The 21,295-nt window shown below is 45.5% G+C and overlaps 2 long non-coding RNA genes across 5 annotated transcripts; one reads left to right on the top strand and one right to left on the bottom strand.

Moving 5' to 3' along the window:
- Nucleotides 1–157: 157 nt before the first annotated feature.
- Nucleotides 158–10,050, bottom strand: LOC311433043. Of its 3 annotated transcripts, XR_014690516.1 has the most exons (6): nucleotides 9,809–10,050; nucleotides 9,549–9,722; nucleotides 9,291–9,433; nucleotides 5,271–5,337; nucleotides 2,378–2,505; nucleotides 158–707 (listed from the first exon to the last, which is right to left on the bottom strand). It is a non-coding gene; the product is annotated as an uncharacterized lncRNA (long non-coding RNA). The 3 variants fall into 3 exon arrangements; XR_014690517.1 differs by lacking the exon at nucleotides 158–707 and having other exon boundaries at nucleotides 1,427–2,505; XR_014690518.1 differs by lacking the exons at nucleotides 158–707; nucleotides 2,378–2,505 and adding an exon at nucleotides 4,027–5,065 and having other exon boundaries at nucleotides 5,191–5,337.
- Nucleotides 10,051–14,706: 4,656 nt separating this feature from the next.
- Nucleotides 14,707–21,001, top strand: LOC311433044. 2 transcript variants are annotated; one of them, XR_014690519.1, is made up of 4 exons: nucleotides 14,707–14,948; nucleotides 15,035–15,207; nucleotides 15,323–15,465; nucleotides 20,877–21,001. It is a non-coding gene; the product is annotated as an uncharacterized lncRNA (long non-coding RNA). The 2 variants fall into 2 exon arrangements; XR_014690520.1 differs by lacking the exon at nucleotides 20,877–21,001 and adding an exon at nucleotides 17,111–17,741.
- Nucleotides 21,002–21,295: the final 294 nt, after the last annotated feature.

Genomic DNA, 21,295 nt, shown 5'->3' with positions numbered 1-21,295 from the left:
CGGCCCCCCCCCGGCCCGCCCCGCCCCTGCCCGCCCCCTGGCGGGGCCGCCGGGGGCCGCGGCGCCGCCTCGGAGCTCGGCGAGGGGACGGGAGCGGGGCGCTGAGGGGCGCTGAGGGCCCCCCGCCGCCATTTTGCGCCCTCCTCAGGCGGGCAGGTGCGGGGCGCGCCCCTCGGCAGACCCCCGGCCCGGGCAGGGGGTGCCCTGCTCGGGGAGAAGCCCCGAAACCGGCAGGAGGGCTGCGGGAGTGCTGGGGTGGCGGTGGGCTGGCTGCCTGCTGCCCGCCTGGCAGCTCCTGCCCCGCTGGTCTTCGCTGCCCGCAGAGCAGCGTTGAGATTTTTGGCAGCCCTAACGAGCTCGAGGAAGAGTTATGCAAACACTATTAGGCGTAATAAACACATGTCAGCGTTAGGCAGTCTGGCGTAGAAACGTTGGTAAAAGCCGCGCTGAACGTTTTCCTTGTAATGCCTTCTTAACTTTATGTAGCTGCCGTAATAGGCCTTGCGCTTTGCTGTTGCCTCGGTGGAAAATCATTACCTGGTAATGGATGGGCCGGTTCGGAAGGGGGGCCGCTGGGATCCTGCCCGCCTGCCTTCATCGATGCTGCCGATCGGAGGAAGTAGCAGGAGGCCTGCCAACTTTCCCGATTTAATTATTGAGCTGTCAGTTCCTGACTTCTTGGTTCAACTTCCTGAGGCAACATCTGGCTGTAATAACAATAAATAAATAAATAAATAAATAAATAATCTGATCATTCACTCGGCAGCGTTCCGTTTGCGATGTCCTTTTTACTGCAACTATTTTGAAAAACTTGGTACAGGGGACCTGGACCCCGCATCTCTTCCCAACTACCCAAAAGGAAAGACGAGAATAGTTTCAGCTGTGATCCTCGAGGCAAAGCTGTGCAAAAGCGTATATTGAGCCTTTTTCAACATGTCCAGTGCTGTGCATTTTAATCTTTGTAATCCTTCTTTTATTCAGAAGAACATTTTTTTTTTCCACTGCATGAAGCTGAATGATATGACTTTGGGAGATAAAAAAAACATAAATCCTTTTCTAGCCAAGAATTTCTGCATTTTCATCAAACACTGCTTCAAAAGGGTAATGGCGGTTTTAGAAGAAAAAAAAAAAAAGCAGCCATAAAGGATACCATATTTAAATGTTACCAAATGCGAGCGAAACACTGAAGAGAAGTTTTAAAATATCTACAACTGTGTCTTCATGTGTTCTCTGGGTCTGTTTCATATGATGTGACAGCTTCAGCTCACAAGTCGTTATTGCAGTGGCTTTTGGAACAGTATGATTATTTTTTTTTTTTTTTGCATATCCTCACTGTATACACGCACATGCTCACAAAAATATACATCTATATATGTGCATATGCACAGGCAGAGACAAATACAGAGTGACTCAGCTCTGTGTTCTACTTGCTTAATCAGTTTTCAAAGCTCCAGTACTGTTGTCTTTTCTTATTTAAAATGCCTAAAGCCATCTTTCCCACGTTTCTTTTTTCACTGCAAGGGTGCCAAGCCTTTGACAAAGCTAGGCAAGCTAAACTGCCTGGGATGGGCTCCTCCTCCTTGGATCACGCTCTCCTGAATGTCTTTCTGAAGGTCAGGAGGTCAGCTCATCCATTAATCACAGGGCAGCTTGGACTTCAATGCTGACCCTGCACACAAGTCTTAGGGAATCCTAGAAGACCTTCCTGATGGTCACATAGAGCTAAGGAAGGAAACTGAGCTCGGGAGGCTGAGGTGCTGGGAGCCCAAACCACCATCAGGTGGTGTCAGGAATGCTGTGGGGTGACAGCCATCACCCATGAGCAGCACTCAGCACAGCCTGGCTGCTTTCACTGTGGTCTCTCCTGGGCTACAGACTGATACTACCTGTTGCAGCTGTGGTGGTAGATTCGAGTTGGGCACGTATGGCGATAACGCCTAGCTCAGCACCTCTGAGTTTGACTCTCTCCCTGAGCGTGCCCAAGTAAAACACTTATTTTGCTTTCCCCATTCCATTCTCTCTCCCTCCCATTAAGAAGTTAGGTGTAGAGATCAAAGGAGACTAAGTAAGTGCTGTCTTTCGGGCTCATGGCAGAGGTTTGTTCTCTGTTTTTTTTTTTTTTTTTTTTTTTTTTTTTTTTTTTGCAGAAGTTTCCTTTCCCTCAAAGCTTAGAGAAACTTCTGGAACATTTTATTGATGTCTTCACAGCTCACCACTGGAACTCCTCGTAATTCCTGGTCTCCTAAGGCTCACCAGGTACTTTTTCTTTCTTCTTTCTCTCCGTCCTCCAGTTCAAGTGGCAGAAAGGCTAACTACCCTGTTAAGCAGGGCAGACTTTTGTAAGTCACCAAAAGAACTCTGGATAATCCTTTCGTACCTGCCTTCCATCTTCAAGTGAAATGACTATGCCTGTTAAGTCCTCACAGGAGAGGACTGAATACTTCTTATAAATTCCATTCAAGATTCTCCTGTTTTCCCTACAGTTCGTGAAAGATCAGTCAGACTCTAAAGAAGAAAGAAAACAGGGCGAGGTGAGTGTCAAAAGCAGATTTTCTAGTCAAATCCTATTTATCAGTCTTCCTACCATTAGCCAATTTCCAAGCATACAGGTCAGATTTATATTTAGAAAAGCCACCTGGGACTAAACAAAAATAGTCAAAACAAAGCCCTTAAACGATCAGGACCAAAGAAACGTTTCTGACACAGCAGCAAGGACTGTGCTGAGTCCTGTGATCAGATGCAGCTTTGAAAACATTTGCGTAGTCTTTTGCTATAGGAAGGAGTACAATCTTGAACACATTCTTGTGTACATTAAGGAGGCTATCTTCAACTTCCCTATTTTTTCGCTCAGGACGTTCTCTGACAACTTGTGCAACAAATATGAATCTGGCAATAAAGAGGTAGCTATGCAAACAATGAGCAAATCCTTTATGAAAAAGCCACTTGATGAGCAATTTAATACAGAGAATTTTGCAATCTGCTGGCGAAGGTCAATAACATGACAGATTAAGTCTACAATGGATTTATTTATATATTTACAATTGTGAAAGCAGAAATTGGGGTCCTTTAAAAGTGGCAGCTGTTAATTGCCAGCCTCACATATAGACATACGCTTGGAGAGACTGCTAATGAACTGAATAAAACCTAAATGAGTTTCAGGTCCAAGTTATTTGCCATAGCCCTAAGAGTTCAGGTGAGAGACACTGATTTCCACGAGGATCCCAAGCTGGGTAACATTTATTGGCTATATGGAGGCAACAGTTTCTATCTGAAACAGAATTGCCAATACAGAAGAAAGCTTTACCAGGGAAAATAGGATCCACTCGGGCCAGCACCAACAGCTATTAAAAAAAAAATGACATAAAGAGCCTCCTGATTATCTATTATTGTATGGTTTGGAGACATCAGCTCATATACAACTGCAAAATGCTTGAGGCTCAGAATCAGAAACGACTTCCCATAATGAAAAGCACCATGTACAAAAATAAATAAATAAATAATGATGTTTCAAATCCTGCAGGACATCAGACAACAGACAAGAGAAATCCAGAATCCTACTGTGCTTGGGGGAATTTCTGCATACTTAAATGAACATTTGTTGCAACAGCCAGCCCTCACCTAGGGACATGATACAAATCCCAAGCTATTAATAATACAAACTCAATCCCTAGGAATATTCGTATTCTTCTTATTTTTATTTTTTCTACAAGATACTGGTAAGAGAGAACGTGGAGTCTGTGGACAGACGTTAGAGCAAGAATTTTGTGTCTGCCATGCTTACTAGGTAACAGATGATATTTCACTTTGGACATGAGAAATAAAGCTGTGGTGCAATCAGACCATCATGCAATAATAAGTGATGGTGGCAGCTGAGATTATAGGAGTGTCTGCAGCTACAAATACTCAGCTGGGACACCTTCAGGTTTCTGCATGTCAGCTGGTCTTCTACTATCTCTCCGGGAATTGAACTAAGCAACATAAGGGTGCCATGACTTCTGAATGCATGCTAAAGGAAGTAAAAAAATAAAGCTAATGAAAAATCCAACCAGTATAATTGGTATTTTAAAACATCCTCTACTGTACTGGGTAATGGCTTAACAAGGGCATGCATGAAAGACAAAGAAGGAAGGAGTTAGAACAACTAGCCCAGTTGTTACCTGAGAGTTTCCTTCAATGATAATGAGAAGATTGGGAGAGATAATTAGGCGCATTGTGTGTAAAGAACTGCTCCACCAGGTAGTCCCCATGACGGATTGGCAGGGAGTATCAGGTAGCAAGTGTAATGATAAGACAGTGTGAAGAACACGGGAAGGGAGGACCCTTTGGTGGGAGTAAAAAAGGCTGTGAAAGTCTTTAAGGTGCTAGGATGTAAAACTGTAGAAAGCAATGCCAATTTGTAAGGAATCACATCACCTTGACATATAATCAGTGATAATGAACTGGAAACTTAATGTAAAGGGCAGAAAAGTTCTTACAAGGGTGGAAGTAAATAAATAAAGAGATCTGGCTGAAGTACTACAGACTTAGCTAATACCAAAGTGTTTGATTTGGATGGAGAACAAACAAAAATGTAAGGTGGACCTAAATCAAGCTGTATTTACATTTCTGGATTTGTCCCACACATCTCTTGAAGGAATTGATGCACCTTCATGGCACAGATCAGTGTTATTTGGGGGTCACAAACTAAACAATGGGGAACCCAAGTACTGGACTATAAAAGTGGAATATTTCACTTTTGTAGAAGTCCTTAATGCTGATCATGGTCTGGAATTCACAGAGTACATGGATTACAGCGCCTACTGCTTCAGAAAGGCCCGCCAAAAAACGTTACCAGAAATTAGCAGAAGTTAGTTTTCCTCGTGGTATGTAACAGCATAGTTGCACGTACGTAGATGAAACATTGCCGTTTGGCCCCACAAGCTGCGTGTTCTGGCAGAGGAATCTGGATGGTTTGTTATAAGTCAAAGCTTTAGACATCTGCAGACAAGTATGAACTAGTGTCTATCCAGCAAGTAGTGGAAGGGATGTACTGTGTAAATCACACCGGTGATCCATGCTTAGAGTTCTGACCAGAAAAGAACAACAAATCTACGTTATAAAGGTGTGTGTGTCATTTTTATATAAGGACTGGGGACCAGGACTAGGGACCAGATATTGCCCCCCTCTCCCTGCCACACATAACCCTCCTACCTCTCAACACGTCTGTGCATGACATGCTTTAGGATTTCTTTAACCTTTGACAAAACCTGAAGTGCATTCTGGAGACATACCGAGAAAAACGTGCTCGTCTGAACATCCCAAGGATAGTCGAAGCTTTGGAAGGCTACCATAACTTGCCTGGAGGAGAAGAAAGGGAGAATGAACAAGTGGGAAAACACATCTTCCCATGACCCTAACTCAGAAACTATTAACAATGACGCCTTTCACACTTTTTCTTCAGGGAGCCCGTCTATGGGGGGGACCAGGACTGGGGACTTTTCTGAGGATGACAGATAGGAAGGGTCTCTCCACCCCTGCTGTTTCTCAGCAGCCCTCTCCTATGTCCCAACAAGGGGTAGAGGCTGCCCCCATTGAACACATGCAGAACAGAGGGCCAGACTGTCTGCAAGAGACAAGGGGCTGGACCTTTGTCTTGGCTTGGAGCAGAAAGAGACATCTGACCCCAACACCCACACTGCTACCTACCCCACAGTGTCCCTGGGAAATAGATCTGAGGCTCTCAGGGAGTTTGCAGAAGAGGCTGAGGGTCTGGACAGTAGTCCGAACCCAGGAAGCAACCCGGAGAAGAGAGTCAAGATTGGGGGAAGTGCAAAACATAAGGATCAGGGCTGGATGGAGCACCGCATTGAAACCTGTGCCACAAAAATAAAAGAGCAGAGTCCTGGTGATTGGGGACTCCTTGCTGAGGGGCACTGAGGCTCCTATCTGCCTCCCAAATAACCTAGCAAGAGAAGTGTGCTGTCTTCCTGGGGCACGTATCATAGACGTTAGGAAGGCTGTGCCACCACTTACTAAACTGGAGGATTACTATCCTCTCATAGTCATACAGGTTGGATCCCAGGAAGCTGCTATTAGAAAAATGAAGAATATTAAAAAGGACTTTGCATCCCTGGGGAGGTTGTTGAGGGGATTGGGGGTGCAGGTCCTCTGCCCTTCCGCTGGGTGACTGGGATGCAGATAGAAGGAGCAAAACAAGACAGGTAAACGACTGGCTGAAGGGGTGGTGTCTGGACCAGGGATTTGGGTATTTTGATCTGGTGCTGTCCTTTGAGAGGCCAGGTATGTGGGCTATGGACTGACACCGACTGAGCAAGTGGGGCGCAAGTGTGTTGGGGAGCAAGCTCTCTGGGCTGATTACCAGGGCTCTAAACTAGGTTTGATGGGGGAAAGGAGGGGAGCTAAAGGTGACAGAGAAGGGCTGGGGGAAATTGTCACTACCATCACTGTTGAAGACAAGGAAAAACTTCTGAGCTCTCCCATAGGATTGTCTGAGGGCTCCTCAGAGAAGGTCATATTCCTGATCCCCCGACCAGTATCTTTTTCTTGCATCCCCACAGGGGTAACTGTACCTGCTGCTTCCCTAAAGTGCCTGTACACCAGTGCATGGAGCATGGGAAATAAACAGGATGAGCTCGAGATCTGTGTTCGGTCACGGGGCCACAATTTCATTGCAATCACTGGTGGGACAGCTCGCATGACTGGAACACTGTCATGAAGGGCTACGTCCTCTTTGGGAAAGAGAGGCTGGGGTTGACCTTTATGTGAGGGAGCAATTAAAGTGTACCCAGCTCCAGCTGGGGGAGGGTGAATTAAGAGGTGGGCTGGTGTGGGAGACATTGTGGTGGGGGTCTATTATGGGTCTCCAGATCAGGAGAAGGAAGTTGATGAGGTCTTCTATGAGCAGCTGCTAGTAGCCTCACGATCATGAGCGCTAGTCTTCATGGGGGACTTCAGTTACCCAGACATCTGCTGGCTAAGCAACTCAACCAGTCCAAATGGTTCCTGCAATGTGTTGAGGACAATTTTCTGACGTAGGGGGTGGAGAAGCCGACGAGGTGGGGGGTGCTCCTGGACCTCATTCTTACCAATAGGGATGGCCTTGTTAGGGTTGTGAAGGTTGGGGGCAGCTTGGGATGCAACAACCATGAGATGGTGGAGTTCCAGATGGATCTAGGCAAAGGAAGTAAGGCTAAAAGCAGGATTGCTACCCTGGACTTACACAAAGAGCCAGCTTCGACCTTTTCTGGGACCTGCTTGGGAGTACCCCATGGGATAGGTTGCTAGAAGGCAAGGGTGCTTGTGAGAGCTGGGCTACATTTAAGCAGCACTTATTCCATGCTCAGGGTCGGTGCATCCTGAAGAATAGGAAATTGGGGAAGGGGGGCAGGAAACCCGCGTGGATGAGCGAGGAGCTCATCAATAAGATCAAGAGGAAGAGGAAGGTCTATGAAATGTGGAAAAAGGTCCTGTCCTATTGGGAGGAGTATAGATGTGTTGTCAGGGCCTTCAGGGACGCAATGAGGAAGGCTAAAGCCCACCTAGAGATGAGGCTTGCAAAGGAGTTAAAGGATAATAAGAAGGGTTTTTGTCAAGTATGTAAACAGCAGAGGAAGACTAGAAGACTAGGAATAAAGTGGGTCCCTTGCTGAATGAGGGGGGTGTCCTGGTCACAGGAGATGCTAAAAAGGCAGAGATACTGAATGCTTTCTTTGCTTCAGTCTTTGCTTCAAGGACACTCCCCCGGGACTCCTTGCCCCTGGCAATAGGACAAAAGGTTTGGGAAGTGGAGGGCTCCCCCATGGTGGACATGAGAGTGGTTCAGGAGCAGTTGAGTGGGCTCAACACACACAAACCCATGTGTCCCGATGGGATGCATCTGTGTGTGCTAAGGGAGCTTGACAGACGTGATCGCTGAACCACTCTCTATCATCTTTTAAAGGTCCTGGAGAACGGGTGAGGTGCCTGAAGACTGGAGGAAAGCCAGTGTCATTCTGATCTTCAAGAAGGGCAGGAAACAGGATCCGGGAAACTACAGGCCAGTAAATCTCACTTCTGTCCCTGGAAAATTATTGGAGCAGCTTGTTTGGATAAAAAGGACTGGGGACCACTTTCTTGGTAGACTCCCAAGTTCCTCCTTGCTGCTTCTAGTCTAGTGTTTAAAGCCATGCAATAGTGCACATTATTGTGATTTTTTGCAGAGGTAGAATATGATATAGAAGAGGATTGATGTCCTGGAATATCTCATATAATCAACCAAGAACTGGCTTTGTGTCAGTAACTACTTTCTACTCAATATAAAATCACTACTTTTTGTGAGCATATATAATTTCTTTTCATTTTTAAAAATAAATACATAGATTTTAGTCTCTATAAAGAGATTTGGGGGCAATTTTACATATTCTTAATAAGTAGCAGATTGAAAAAGGGAAGATATGAAAAGTGGCAGGTATCTTTAGTATGTAGAAAGACAGCTTCAGAACTAAGAATAACAAACGCAAGGACAAAATAGAAGTGTTCCAGAGTAAGTTTTTCATTCAGAATGAAAAACTAACATTGATAGACTGCAGAAGATACATTATTTAAACCTAAAGAAACGTGTAGTCTTTCTTTTTTCCCCTAACAGCTGTATCTTGTAGTCAATAGAGATTAAGTACCTCCCTAAATGAAAGATCACCTGTGTCAAAATACTTTTAAGCTGCCTCTCAATTTAATCATATTGTTTCTTGTTCTTGCATTATTAGAAAGGGCAAATAAAAGTCCCAAATATCCCAACTGTTTCTTACCCCTTATTTAGCATAACCCAATGGTTTCCATTTTTGTTCAACTCTCACAGACCTGTTCTGGAATCCACAGAGGTGATGTGAGTCTTTATAAGACCGCAGTAGTCTTTGGCTCAAACCTAGCCTTCCCAGTCATGCTTAACAATGACAAAACATTGATAGAACTACACTTGTGTACCTGCTGAGATCAGTTAGCTGTGTTAGCTGTCTTTCAGCTAGGAGATAACCCTGAGAACACACACAGCAACTTGTTCTCTGGGGACTAGATCTGAGGACTGTGTACTACCTCCACAAATTGGAACAAAAAAATTCTTAGAAAACCCCTTCCTCCCCACCCCACCCCCCCTTTTTTTTCCCCTTGCAACTCACGTCTCCCTGTATCTAGCATCCTTGTAGATTTTCTTTACTTTTTGTCCTGTTCTCTCTCTCCATGGTCACACACGTAATATCATGGTGTTGCACAGCGTGCGTACCCACTCTGTCATCTTCCTTGCACAGAAGGACGCTTACCCCTGATAGCTGAGACTCTGGTTCATAGAGCGTGGCAGGAAGATCTGTTCTCTTCCAGTTGCTCGACCTCTTCAGGAAACAGTCCCCAGCTGAGACCCAGGCCTGAAGGGAAGATGACGACCTTTCTTCATGCTGCTTTTGACCTGCATATGGTGAAAACAGTATTTCTTTTATGAACAACAGCACATTCTCACGATTTCCACTTAGTCAAAGTAGCACTCTTTCCACCGGTATCCATCCCAACCTGATTCTACTTACCACAAGGCAAAATCTGCTTTCACATTAAGGCACCTTTTTCACACAGCCCGTTTTTCAATCTTCCAAATACTTAAGAACCTTCTTCAACATCAGGCTGACCTGTGTGCACTTGGGCTTCTGAGGCCTTTTTTTTTTTTTTTTCCTCCAGTGCTTGGAAGGGAGCTTAGAATCCACCTAAGTAATGTCACAGAAAACAGACAAGGTGAAGGAAGTACTCAAACTCCTCATCAGGAACAACCACAGAACCCAGGAACACTTACCTGCTGTCTTCTGAACTCGAGTCACTTCCAAAGTGCTTCGCCGTGAAATAGTGCCACCAGGGTTTTTCTGAAGAAGGCACGACCAACGTAACTAGCTCATAGAGTCTCAAAGACTATTTCACAGAGAGGGCAGAAAACATGAAGGAAAAGCAGCCTAGTAGGGAACACTGAGCCCGATTCACCACGAGAGAAAAACACCCTAGGCTACCCAAGCCTCAGTCTCTCCTGGGGAGGCAATTCCCCCCACAAGTCCTCAGGCGTCCTATATAGCAAAGGTCAAATGACCCACACCTGGCAGGTTTCACTTAACAAGGGCGGAGCCAAGAGACCTTGTGGAATAAGCTCGTCTACCTGGCTTCAGAGTTTTAAGGTCTATTGCTCCTTGTCACTAGCAGAAATAACCTGACAAGGGGCTTAGTGGTTACAGTTGACCTAGTGAATTAACTACAAAAGGTGCACAAGGGTCATGTTTCTGTTAGTCATTCTGTGAGCAAAATTAGTACGGAGCCTGTTAAAAAAATAAATACAAATAAATAAAAGAAATGAATAAAAAAGAAAATGACCTTAAAGGCAAACTTGCCATCATAGATTTTCATCTGTCTAGTCACGACAGATGGAGAATTTAGCAATCAGAATTCCTTCTCTTGATATTAATGTTATTTACATTTTCTTCTCTGAGATCCCTTCTTTATGCAGGACTTTTCTAAATCTAGCCCCATGACCTCTGACTACACTATTTATAGAATCATAGAATATCCTGAGCTGGAAGGGACCCATAAGGATCATCAAGTCCAACTCCTGGCACCGCACAGGTCTACCCAAAAGCTTAGACCACGTGACTAAGTGCACAGTCCAGTCGCTTCTTAAATTCAGACAGGCTTGGTGCAGTGACTAGTTCCCTGGGGAGCCTGTTCCAGTGTGCGACCACCCTCCTCTCGGTGAAGAACCTCTTGCTGACGTCCAGCCTAAACCTTCCCTGCCTCAGCTTAACACCGTTCCCGTGGGTCCTATCACTGGTGATTACGGAGAATAGGTCAGCACCTGCCTCTGCACTCCCCCGCGCGAGGAAGTTGTACGCTGCAATGAGGTCCCCCCTCAGGCTCCCCTTCCCCAGGCTGAAGAGGCCCAGTGACCTCAGCCGCTCCTCATACGGCTTCCCCTCTAGGCCCTTCACCATCTTCGTCGCCCTCCTCTCGACACTCTCGAGCAGTTTAATGTCCTTCTTGTACTGTGCTGCCCAGAACTTCATGCAGTACTCGAAGTGAGGCCGCTCCAGCGCAGAGTAGAGCGGGACAATCACTTCCCTCGACCGACCAGCAATGCCGTGCTTGATGCACCCCAGGGTATGGTTGGCCCTCCTGGCTGCCAGGGCACACTGCTGGCTCATGTTCAACTTGCTGTCAACCACCGGCCCCGGATCCCTGTCTGCGGGGCTGCTCTCCAGCATCTCGTCACCCAGTCGGTATGTATAGGCGCCTCTATTCTGCGCCTCAATTCTGCGCCTCAATTCTCCTTGTAAATCTTCCAAAGGGAAATGAAATTATCCTATACAGAAGAAACACAGTCCAGAAGACACTTCAGGTTCTAGGGCCTGAATTCTCATTGAAACCAAAGGCAGGTATCTTACTGACGTGAAGAAAGAGGCTTTAATCTATTCTGGCTTGTTTACTGATGAAGGAGCATGAAAGAGACGCATGTTCTTGTACCTGAAGAGGAGGTGAAGGAACAGGTAGTGCAAGGAACACAAAAATCCATTGCACCAGACTAATAGGTGGTTGGATCTGAGCTTGGTGGCTGCAACAGAATCACAGAATCATCTAGGTTGGAAGAGACCTCCAAGGTCACGTAGTCCAACCTCTGACGTAACACTAACAAGTCCTCCACTAAGCCGTATCCCTAAGCTCCACGCCTAAACGTCTTTTAAAGACCTCCAGGGATGGTGACTCGACCACTCCCCTGGGCAGCCCGTTCCAATGCCTAACGACCCTTTTGGTGAAGAAGTTCTTCCTAGCATCCAGCCTACACCTCCCCTGGTGCAACTTTAGCCCATTCCCCCTCGTCCTATCACCAGGCACATGTGAGAACAGACCAACCCCCACCTCGCTACAGCCTCCTTTAAGGTATCTGTAGAGTGCGATAAGGTCGCCCCTGAGCCTCCTCTTCTCCAGACCGCACAATCCCAGCTCCCTCAGCCGCTCCTCATAAGACGTGTTCTCCAGATCCCTCACCAGCTTTGTTGCCCTTCCCTGGACTCACTGGAGCCCCTCAATATCCTTCTTGTAGCGAGGGGCCCGGAACTGAACATAGTACTTGGGGTGTGGCCTCACCAGAGCCAAGTACAGGGGCACAATGGCTTCCTTAGTCCTGCTGGCCACGCCGTTTCGTGTACGAGCCAGGATGCTGTTGGCCTTCTTGGCCGCCTGAGCACACTGCTGGCTCATATTCAGTCGACTAGCCACCAGTACTCCCAGGTCCTTCTCTGCCAGGCAGCTTTCTAACCACTCAGATGGCTTTTCCAACCATCTTCAAACTTCCAGATCTAGAGGAACGCTTTGGCTGCAGCCTAAAAGCCACGTGCATGTAAGCTGCCGCAAGCCAGCCAGCCTTCTTCCCATGACCTGCCAGGAAACAGCAATGTAGGCACGTAACCAAATTAAAGCCAAAACTTGCAGCCCAGTCCTTGACCTGAATAGTGAGCGAGGATCCGGAGCCTGCATTTATGCGTGATAGCTTCTACGCAGCCGAAGTAAATACACCCCGCGTGCCCTGAGCTGGAGGACCACGATGATGGGAATGATCAACTCCCAACCGACCCCGAACGTGTGCGGGATTTGCTGCTCCACCTGGATCTATACAAGTCCGTGGGACCAGGTAGGATTCATCCCAGGGTGCTTAAGGAGCTGGCTGACGCCATCGCGGGACCTCTCTCAATTATTTTTCAATGATCTTGTGAATCTGGAGAGGTCCCAGTGGACTGGAAGCTGGCAAATGTCGTACCAATTTTCAAGAAGGGCAAGAAAATAGACCGTGGCAACTACAGGCCTGTCAGTGTCACATCAGCGCCTGGTAAAAGTCTGGAGAAGATGATCCTTGAAGTTCTTGAAGCGCACCTGGGGGACAATGCAGTCATTGGTCCCAGCCAACATGGGTTCATGAGGGGTAGGTCCTGCCTAACAAACCTGAATTCCTTTTATGATAAGATCACCCATCTAGTTGATCAAGGGAAACCAACTGACGTGATCTTTTTGGACCTGAGCAAAGCTTTTGACACGGTTTCCCATGGGATCCTACTGGACAAAATGTCCAGCATACAACTTAACAAACACATCATACGGTGGGTGAGCAAGTGGCTGACAGGCAGGGCTCAAGGGCTTGTGGTAAATGGCGCCACATCAGGCTGGCGCATGGTCACTAGTGGGGTCCCTCAAGGCTCCATTTGTAGGGCCGGTCCTCTTCAATGTTTTTATAAACGATTTAGAGGTAGGACTAGAAGGTGTTTTGAGCAAATTTGCTGACGGCACCAAACTTGGAGGAGTTGTAGACTCAGATGAGGGTGGAAAGGCCTTGCAGAGAGATCTGGGCAGATTGGAGAGCTGGGCGATCACCAACCGCAGGAAGATTAACAAGAGCAAGTGCCGGGTCCTGCACCTGGGATGGGGCGACCCTGGCTATACGTACCGACTGGGTGACGAGATGCTGGAGAGCAGCCCCGCAGACAGGGATCCGGGGCCGGTGGTTGACAGCAAGTTGAACATGAGCCAGCAGTGTGCCCTGGCAGCCAGGAGGGCCAACCATACCCTGGGGTGCATCAAGCACGGCATTGCTGGTCGGTCGAGGGAAGTGATTGTCCCGCTCTACTCTGCGCTGGAGCGGCCTCACTTCGAGTACTGCATGAAGTTCTGGGCAGCACAGTACAAGAAGGACATTAAACTGCTCGAGAGTGTCGAGAGGAGGGCGACGAAGATGGTGAAGGGCCTAGAGGGGAAGCCGTATGAGGAGCGGCTGAGGTCACTGGGCCTCTTCAGCCTGGGGAAGGGGAGCCTGAGGGGGGACCTCATTGCAGCGTACAACTTCCTCGCGCGGGGGAGTGCAGAGGCAGGTGCTGACCTATTCTCCGTAATCACCAGTGATAGGACCCACGGGAACGGTGTTAAGCTGAGGCAGGGAAGGTTTAGGCTGGACGTCAGCAAGAGGTTCTTCACCGAGAGGAGGGTGGTCGCACACTGGAACAGGCTCCCCAGGGAACTAGTCACTGCACCAAGCCTGTCTGAATTTAAGAAGCGACTGGACTGTGCACTTAGTCACGTGGTCTAAGCTTTTGGGTAGACCTGTGCGGTGCCAGGAGTTGGACTTGATGATCCTTATGGGTCCCTTCCAGCTCAGGATATTCTATGATTCTATAAATAGTGTAGTCAGAGGTCATGGGGCTAGATTTAGAAAAGTCCTGCATAAAGAAGGGATCTCAGAGAAGAAAATGTAAATAACATTAATATCAAGAGAAGGAATTCTGATTGCTAAATTCTCCATCTGTCGTGACTAGACAGATGAAAATCTATGATGGCAAGTTTGCCTTTAAGGTCATTTTCTTTTTTATTCATTTCTTTTATTTATTTGTATTTATTTTTTTAACAGGCTCCGTACTAATTTTGCTCACAGAATGACTAACAGAAACATGACCCTTGTGCACCTTTTGTAGTTAATTCACTAGGTCAACTGTAACCACTAAGCCCCTTGTCAGGTTATTTCTGCTAGTGACAAGGAGCAATAGACCTTAAAACTCTGAAGCCAGGTAGACGAGCTTATTCCACAAGGTCTCTTGGCTCCGCCCTTGTTAAGTGAAACCTGCCAGGTGTGGGTCATTTGACCTTTGCTATATAGGACGCCTGAGGACTTGTGGGGGGAATTGCCTCCCCAGGAGAGACTGAGGCTTGGGTAGCCTAGGGTGTTTTTCTCTCGTGGTGAATCGGGCTCAGTGTTCCCTACTAGGCTGCTTTTCCTTCATGTTTTCTGCCCTCTCTGTGAAATAGTCTTTGAGACTCTATGAGCTAGTTACGTTGGTCGTGCCTTCTTCAGAAAAACCCTGGTGGCACTATTTCACGGCGAAGCACTTTGGAAGTGACTCGAGTTCAGAAGACAGCAGGTAAGTGTTCCTGGGTTCTGTGGTTGTTCCTGATGAGGAGTTTGAGTACTTCCTTCACCTTGTCTGTTTTCTGTGACATTACTTAGGTGGATTCTAAGCTCCCTTCCAAGCACTGGAGGAAAAAAAAAAAAAAAGGCCTCAGAAGCCCAAGTGCACACAGGTCAGCCTGATGTTGAAGAAGGTTCTTAAGTATTTGGAAGATTGAAAAACGGGCTGTGTGAAAAAGGTGCCTTAATGTGAAAGCAGATTTTGCCTTGTGGTAAGTAGAATCAGGTTGGGATGGATACCGGTGGAAAGAGTGCTACTTTGACTAAGTGGAAATCGTGAGAATGTGCTGTTGTTCATAAAAGAAATACTGTTTTCACCATATGCAGGTCAAAAGCAGCATGAAGAAAGGTCGTCATCTTCCCTTCAGGCCTGGGTCTCAGCTGGGGACTGTTTCCTGAAGAGGTCGAGCAACTGGAAGAGAACAGATCTTCCTGCCACGCTCTATGAACCAGAGTCTCAGCTATCAGGGGTAAGTGACTTTCTGTGCAAGGAAGATGAGAGGCGCAGAGTGGAGGCGCAGAATAGAGGCGCGTGCTTTGGCTGCAGCCTAAATGCCACGTGCACGTAAGCTGCCGCAAGCCAGCCAACCTTCTTCCCAGGACCTGCCAGAAAACTGCTGTCCTGGTTTCAGCTAGGATAGAGTTAATTTTCCTCCTAGGAGCTGGTAGGGTGCTATGTTGTGGTTTAGGATGAAAAGAGTGTTGATACTTCACTGATGTTTGAATTGTTGCAGAGCAGTGCTTACACCAAGCCAAGGACTTTTCAGCTTCTTGCTCTGTTCTGCCAGCGGGCAGGCTGGGGGCGCAGCAGGAGCTGGGAAGGGACAGACCCAGGACAGCTGACCCAAACTGGCCAAAGTGTTATTCCATACCCTCTGATGTCATGCTAAACAATAGATAGGGTTGGCTAGCCGGGATGGGGGGGGGGGTGTCTGCTTGGGGATAGGCTGGGCATTGGTCAGCAGGTGGTGAGCAATTGCATTGTGCATCACTTATTCCATACACATTAGTAGTAGCAGTACTATTCTCGCTGTTATTATTTTTTTTCCTGTCTTAATAAACTGTCTCTGTACACATGGCTTTTAGGCTGCAGCCAAAGTGTTCCTCTAGATCTGCAAGTCTGAAGATGGTTGAGTGGTTAGAAAGATGCCTGGCAGAGAAGGACCTGGGAGTATTGGCTGATAGTGGGCTGAATATGAGGCAGCAGTGTGCGCAGGTGGCCAAGAAGGTCAACAGCAAACTTGGCTTGCATAAGAAAGTGTGGCCAGTGGGTCTAGGGAAGTGATTGTCCCCCTGTACTTGGCTCTGGTGAGGCCACACCCCAAGTACTATGTTCAGTTCTGGGCCCCTCACCACGAGAAGGACACTGAGGTGCTTGAGCAAGTCCAGAGAAGGGCAACGAAGCTGGTGAGGGGCCTGGAGAACAAGTCTTATGAGGAGTGGCTGAGGGAGCTGGGATTGTTCAGCCTGGAAAAGAGAAGGCTCAGAGGCGACCTTATTGCTCTCTTCAGGTACCTTAAAGGAGGCTGTAGCGAGGTGGGGGTTGGTCTATTCTCCAACATGCCTGGTGACAGGATGAGGGGAAATGGGCTAAAGTTGCACCAGGGGTGTTTTAGGTTGGATATTAGGAAGAATTTCTTTACTTAGAGGGTTGTGAGGCATTGGAACAGGCTGCCCATGGGAGTGGTGGAGTCACCATCCCTGGAGGTCTTTAAAAGACATTTAGATGTTGAACTTAGTGATATGTTTTAGTGGAGGACTTGCTAGTGTTAGGTCAGAGGTTGGACTCAATGATCTTGAGGTCTCTTCCAACCTAGACAATTCTGTGATTCTGTGATAACAGTTACTTAGACTACGTTTGAAAAATTAGGTTTTCACTGTTTCCTCCAATTCAAAGAGGTCATTTAGAGTCTTGTAATTAAAGTCAGTGTTTTAGATCAAGCACTCTTGATTGTCATAAATACAGCTGATACTTGTCAGTATTTATGCTGCACTTTTCCAAGTGTGCTAGGGGGTTGTGGAAACACGGAAAGAAAGGTTTGCAGCTATGGGGATAAAATGTGCCTCCCTGGCAAGCATTATGGAGTCTCATCCATTGCTCCTGTCTGACTGCAGCGTGCTGCAGAGCATTCTCCTATTGCTTTCTGTCAGGAATAATACGAAAATTGTATTGAATCTGGAGTGAGGGAGGACGGCGTGCGCAGCTCCCCCAGCCCCAGCTCAGCTCTCCCTGCGGGCCGGGGCTGCCGCAGTGAGAGCTCCCTCTCCTGTTCCACACCGCCTGCATCAGCCTCCTGCTCGCCTTCAACCCCAGCATCTGCTTCCCTGAGAGATTTTGTCGGTGCCCCGTTTAACACACGTTTCCACTTTACACGAGCGGTGTTCAGCTGTTTTCATTTACTGCTTGTTATTGTTTTGTGCTGTGGCTTTCCATTGATTAAGATAAAAATCAATACCTCTTCTGCAGAAAAAAATCTGAATAAACTGAATGCAAATAACCCAATCATCAAGGCACCACTTAAAGGGGAAAAAAAAAAAAAGAATGCACAACATCCTAAGACCAACCTTCTCTCTTTATGGCCAGTTGCACTGTCGAATCATTGGCATTTATGATCCGAGTGAATTTTTGTTTAAGTTGTCATCAATTTTTGTAAGCATGGAAAATACTTCTTGGAATGAACACATGAGATTATTTTCAATTAATTAATTAATTTACTTCTTGCATTTCGATATCTTCACAATGTGAGCCTGAAAAGTGTTTCCCTGACAAGGTCCAAGCACAAGCATGAACTTGCAGCACTTGGCTTTCAATACAGTAAAGAATACTTTTGATAAGAAATATTTGTGTTGGGAGTTGTGTTGCTATTTCTCATTAATCTGCCTCCTTCTGTGGCCCTATGTCCTCCTCCTTTTCCCAAAATCTACTGGTTCATCTATATAAATCCTCCTCTTTGGGGAAAAAACAGTCCTCTGCTAAATGCTTTTACATCCCATAGTACAGGAAGACCTGACTGGTCTTTGGCATTAGAATATTTTCTAGGAATTCTTTATTTACTATTCCTGGTCATAATATATCACGGACAACTTCCATTGGTCTTATGTTTTATCGAAGTTTATTTTTTATCTCACTTAAACATGACTTAGTTGCCCTCAGAGTAGCAAGTTTACAGTACAGCAGCTTCTGCAATACAGTCACGACATAGATTATATAGAATAATGGTCGTGTTACAGTATGACATGAAGAAATACTGCAATGTCTTGAAGACTTGCAGTGGCAGCACCAATGACACACCACAATGACATTTTCCCCTTGTTTGGACACTGCTGGGTAGCAAACATCTGAAACAAAAATCCTGTTTACCCACAGATAGTTTTGGTGCTATCAGCAGTGCACACTTCTCTGAGCCTACCTTTGCTCAATCCTGGCCAAGGCTGAGTGAGCACCATCCTAAATATGAAGGCACATCAATTTTCAGGCTTATTGAATCCTGGGCCTCTGCTGAGACTACGCTAGTAAAAGCGCCATGTGTAAAAATGGCTTTATGATATGCATTTGTCCTCAAAAGTCCAACTGCAACAGTTACCGATGTGTCTGCATAAAGCATATTTGTGTGTGTGAGAGAGAAACAGAGAGCATCTATTTGCCAGGAGATTCAAACATAATACTGTGTACAGACAAGTTATTTGAATATTTATCCCCTTATGTTTGAAAGTTCTGGACTGTGCAACATGCAATTTATCTGCCTTCCCACAGTATTTTAGTTTTAACAGGCACAAAACGCTCCAAACACTCAGCCTCCCAAATCTTAAGGTCTGTGAGGGCTCAAGGCAACCTTACTGTCATACATTTTTACATCTACAAATTAATGGAAAGTGCTATCTTTTTCATTTACTGCTATTGTCTTTTCCATTTGGATTTATTCCATTCTTCTACACCGGAGAAAATGTCTTCAGAATTTCTTATCAATGATGCTCTGAAGAAAAAAAAAAAAAAAAAAAAAAAAAAAGTAAGATTTCAGAAGTTTATGTACTACATTGCCAGGCAGGAAGGCAGGCAATATAGCGGTCATGAATCTTCTGGGGAACAGATCTTGACCACACTGGATATTTAAGTTTTCACTGCATCTTAAAAATAAATAAATAAATAAATAAATGAGTAAATTCTAATTTCACATCTTAATGCACAACTGTCAAAGTCACTTTTAGCTCACTTTTCTCCATGTATGAACCTAACATGGCTGCTGTCCTTTTGCCGGCCCTCTTTATACATTCGTTTTTGAATCCACTGTCTGACTTCAATGACATTTCTCAGAAGTCCTAAAGATGCAGGTTGTTACAAGGTTTGGGAGCTTCATGCCTAGGTTGAGGACGGAGGCCTTCCTGCTGCTGCTGGGGTTAGGGAAGCCAGCCCATGTGAGAGCTGCTGTTTGGTGGCATACACATCCACTGCCTGGCCAAGAAGCCAGCCCGCCCTTTGCAGAGACTTTTGTTCACCTGGCAGCATAAATAAAATGTAGATGGGGGGCACAAGAGGGAGCCGGTGCTCTGGTCGATACATCAGGGAGGTTTTGCAGGGGATGAGCTAAAGACGGGAAAAGAATGAGGATGCTGTTGTTGAAGGCAATAAGTTCAGGGAGAGGCAACTGCAGGGACAGCAACAGAAAGGTTTGTGTAAGAGGAAACCTAGCCAGAGTGGTGATTTTGGAGAAGATGTAGGGCACAAGTTTATAGGAAGCAAGGCTGCATGAGTAAAGTTGTTAAAATCTGCTTACTGTAAATGTAATTGCTTGTAGACAATAGAAGACAATAATTGTAAATTACGAAACGTAATGCGTAAACTGTAGCTCATGTATAACACGAGACAATATCCTCCCTGTTAACAGGCTTGAAGTTTAATGTCTTACTAGATTATCATGCCAATAATGAAGTTTCATTATTTAAAGGAGATACATTATGGGAAAAACAATCATAGCAGCAGTATTCAAGTAGTTATCCACTCTGCAGTTTTCCCATATTTCCAAGCTGTTTGTTGCTTTAAAAGAAACTATAATTACATTCAGCACTTCCCAGTGTTCAAAAATTGGTATTGCTCGGCTTGCCACTAGGTTATTATCCTGCAGTAAACATGGGCAAGGTGTTCAGTGCAATCACAAATAAAAAACAAAATGGTCTGGTCAACACTATCACATTAAAATGATGACCACACAGCGGAAAAGACTGAAAAATATTTCACTTTTTTATTAACTACTGAAGAACATTAATTTACCCATAACTCTACACCAAAGGTGTGAATTTAGGCAGCATACCTAGGCTGTCTTTTCTCTAGCTCATGGTAAACACTTAGTCTCCTACAAAGTGGCTCATTTTACTAATGAGACTAGATCCTTATACCATTAAAATACTGGCAAGTGTAAGGAAGAAGGCACTATACTGAGACCCTGTATAGATACTGCATTTTCACAGAAGAATAGCTGACTCTCCATTTCCTACACTTCATTTTGCTTGTTGGTTTGCTTTTCTAGGATAAGTCATATTTACCATAGGAAACCAAAGCAAGAAAATAATCTCAGAGATAGGAGAACTATGATCAAAGCAACTGAATGTTAAAACTATGGGAAATCCAAGATTCAGAGATCCAGGAAAATAAAATAAAATAAAATAAAATAAAATAAAATAAAATAAAATAAAATAAAATAAAATAAAATAAAATAAAATAAAATAAAATAAAATAAAAAATTTCCATCTCTAATGTAATTTCCTTGTGAATGTGCTGCAGTCAGAGCCATTTACCAGAATGTCAGGAAGAAAAGTTAGGTGCTGTTGTGAGTGAGCACCTGACAAAGAGTCTAGGTATATGACAGAAAGTTTCCATCATCAACAGGGATCCAAGAAGTTAGAACAGTCAATCACTTTCTTAGAAGACAGCGCTGAATATTTTCGGATACTCTCTCTGGATGCCAGCCCACGGACTCCTTCTGGAAACCAGCTGCTGTAAGGAAATGAGGGTATTCATAAAAATAGCTAAGGAAGGAGCAAGAGGATCAGAACAGACAATTTCGACAACAGACAGAAAGAGAAACAAATGTCATGGAGGAACACAAAAGATCATTTTCTTCTTTTTGCAGTGGTGCTAATAAGAGAAAAGGATGTGCACAAATAATATATGTATGACACTGGTAAAGGCAAAAGGAGAAAAAGCCACTACTTTAAACCCTGTGCTCATTTTGTCTTCTTTAGTCTTAATACGAGTGCAATAAAAATTATGTTGCACATACAATGCAGGCTATATTTCCCTAGAAT

This window comes from Aythya ferina, assembly GCF_964211825.1.
Source record: "Aythya ferina genome assembly, chromosome: 2".
NCBI classification, from domain to species: Eukaryota; Metazoa; Chordata; class Aves; order Anseriformes; family Anatidae; genus Aythya; species Aythya ferina.
This window is presented reverse-complemented; position numbering and strand designations above follow the sequence as displayed.